The sequence below is a fragment of the Euphorbia lathyris genome, chromosome 8 (assembly GCF_963576675.1).
Source record: "Euphorbia lathyris chromosome 8, ddEupLath1.1, whole genome shotgun sequence".
In the NCBI taxonomy this organism is placed as follows: Eukaryota; Viridiplantae; Streptophyta; class Magnoliopsida; order Malpighiales; family Euphorbiaceae; genus Euphorbia; species Euphorbia lathyris.
The window spans coordinates 7,122,266-7,125,476 of record NC_088917.1 but is presented as its reverse complement, the minus strand read 5'-3'; the positions used below and the strand labels follow the sequence as shown (position 1 = coordinate 7,125,476).

General features: G+C 33.8%; 1 long non-coding RNA gene across 1 annotated transcript; it reads left to right on the top strand.

Moving 5' to 3' along the window:
- Positions 1-391: 391 nt before the first annotated feature.
- LOC136203736 (uncharacterized) lies at positions 392-2,579 on the top strand. The gene is made up of 3 exons (XR_010674962.1): positions 392-754; positions 988-1,044; positions 2,174-2,579. It is a non-coding gene; the product is annotated as an uncharacterized lncRNA (long non-coding RNA).
- Positions 2,580-3,211: the final 632 nt, after the last annotated feature.

The window sequence follows — 3,211 nt, the reverse complement described above, 5'->3', positions numbered from 1 at the left end:
TTGGTTTTTTACGGGACTGTTTGGTAAAAATATGAACGAATTCTAATTAATTTATTTATTTTTAAAGTTGTACGCAATGCACTTACATTAAACAAATGAAAATTACATTAAAGACAGAAAAACCCTCAACCCACCCCACCCCATGTGATTCGAACCCATGACCACAAGTGTAACATCCGAATAATTAATTACAATTAATAAAAATAAAAATAAATAAATAAATAAATAATTGAGGAAATGAAATAAGTTTTCGTGTAAAACAAAAGAGGAGCAAAAGAAATAAAACAAAGTCGAGGGACCATTCCAATATTTATAATATTAATTATTAGTTATATTATTATTATTATTATATTATAATAATTAGGTTGATTTGTTCCTGGAACATCTTTCCAGAACCAAACCCTTTCTCTGTGCGCAGGCTAAGTTTTATTTTCTTTTCATCTCCTAATTCCCCTCGTAACTCCTTATTCTGATCAACTCTTGAAGCAAAAATCATACCATTAAATTCCTTATTCCGTAAGGAAGATTTTGAGACCACTATTCATATTTTTCTAATCAAAAAGTGTGGTGATCGGAGCGGGTATTTTTCACCAAAAAAGTGCTAGATCCCGATCTTTTAGGCGATTTTAGTAGTGAAAGGAGTGTATTTTTGGACTCCTCTGAACGTTGGCTATTTCGTGGTAGTCTCGGTTCGCGTTTCCGACAAGTCTGACGGAATTCCGGCAACCGACCACCGCGTTCCGGCGAGACTCCGGTGAGCGTTTTTCAATCAGAATTTTACCCGGTATAGATTCTAATATATATGATGGTTTTTCTAAATTATTAGTCTTCTATGATAATTGAATTTTTAAAGGGTTAGAATTTTAGATTTAAGTAGATGGTTATTGATTAATTAGGAGGGTTAGGAACTTTTAGAACATACATTACATATCTATCATTTTTCTTAAAACACGAATTAATTATAGGAATGCAATTTTATATTTATAGGAGAGGAAGAAACGGGTGAACAAGAACTCGAACAGTTTGATTAACTTGAAACGAGAGGTAATCCTAATTATTAATATTGATATGTTTATATATATATATATATATATATATATATATCCATATGAATTGTTCAAAGAATGATATATGTGTGATGTGATGAAAACTATGCTATGAATATTTACATGTGTACAAAATGGTCTAGGAAAGTGAAAATTATTATATAGTTGTGATGCTTTGGGGAATGGCCTGCTGATTCCGATTTTGGAGTTGTTTTTAGTCTTGTTGGTCAGATGGTGGAGAAGAGTTATAGCTGAATGGAATCAAATTTAAAATCATAGATTACGTAACGAGGAGTATATAAATGTCCGAAATTTGGATATGGGTGTGCTTAAATTCGCAGATGATGTATATTATTTTGATCATATGTTGAAGTAATTATTTTACAAGGTGATTGTCTATGGTAGAATAATAATACGTCTCATTTTAAAATCTCACTTAATTAGCTAGCTTAAGTGGATAGGTACAATGGTCTGGAGGTTTGTTGATACTGTGATCACAGGCACCTGGGTAGGGTGTCCTGAAACTGGGGGCGATAGCAGTACCGTATTATTTGGATGATTATTATGTTATCCAGTTAAATATAATAGGTGTGGAATGATATGTATTGATATATGTATATGTATAAATATTTGTAATTATGATTATTGAGTAGGCAGCTCACCCTTTGCCATATTTTTCAGGCTAGGTTCAGAGGTTCTCCTATTTGCTAGATTTTCAGGGTTATCCTGCGTTTAGATGGCAAGCATAAGCGTCTCATTCCCATTAACAATTTTGTAGACATTCATTAGGATTTATTATATTATTGGTTTGGATTATTTGCTTAAATTTAAGTGAATATTGTCGATGGATTAAATTATTTGGTTGGTTATTTAACCTTATGGTTATGAGATTTTGATAGACGGAAATAAATGGAGAGCCTTTATTTAGTTATGTTGGTGTTTATGCTTAAATATGATAATTGTTTGGTTCCCTATGCGTTTTCAATGTGCCCGGGGACGGGGGTTACAACAAGGGTCATAATTAATTTGTTTGCATGAACATTAATTAAAATACATAAACGAACTTTAATTTCTTTTTTGTTAAACATGTTGTATTTTCTTGCTAACTTTATTTGTTCTAAATCCAGATATTAAATGGTTGGAATTATTAGTGATTCCATCTGGTCCGCCAAGGAACCAACAATCATTTCTAAGGCTCCACGCCTAGCCTTATCATTGGAAATGCCTATTAGCCACAACGAAAAGTCAGAGAAATTCACTGGTGTGAATTACAAGACATGACAAGGGAACCAGAACTATGATTTTCCAGATGACTTCTAGAAAAGAAGTGAAGCTCCAAAACATCTTATATGTGCCTCATATTCGAAAGAATCTAGTTTCAGGAAGCCTCCTTTGCGCTCATGAAGTAGAGAGGTTTATTTTATCTAAAGGTGGAATTTATATGGGTAAGGGTTATGTATCCAATGGATTGTGAAAATTTAGTGCAATTTCTTATAAGTCCAAGCATTTACTATTAATAAGAATAACATTGCTTCTAATTATATCATTGAGTCATTTAATTTAGGGTAAATTCCAAAAACAACCCCTGTGGTTTCATGTTGTTCACAAAAAACTCCTGTGGTTTGTTTTTACCAAAAAAAAGGACCGTGTTATACGCCGTTACACGAAATAAGGAAAATGACTTAACACCGTTAAATTGGCTGACGTGGCAAAGGGTAAAATTGTCCATTCTTCTTCCTCCTCCTTCTTCTTCTCCTCCTCCTCAAAAAACCAAGAAGCTATGTTCGAATCTTTGATTCCAAATGCAATTTGGGGTTTTCTCTGCAATTTCAACAGCGAATTCGTCATCGTCGAACGCCTGAAATTCGTCACCGTCCTTCTCCCTCTCAAGCAATTGCTCCATCTGTTCTTCCTCTTTTAGAAATTTCCAGAAATTCTGGAAATTTCTAAACGTCTGAAATCCAACAATTGCAAAACTCGCGGTTTCTTATCCAACAATCTGAAATCCAACAATCACAAAACGTCTGAAATGTAGAGAAGAAGGGAATGAGTGAAATGGAATCCGGCGGAAAAATGTCGAGAAGAAGGGAATGAGTGAAATGGGTCTGCTCGAAGAAGAAGAAGACCACCGAATCAATCTCTTTCCTTTCTCGCCTTTATCCTAA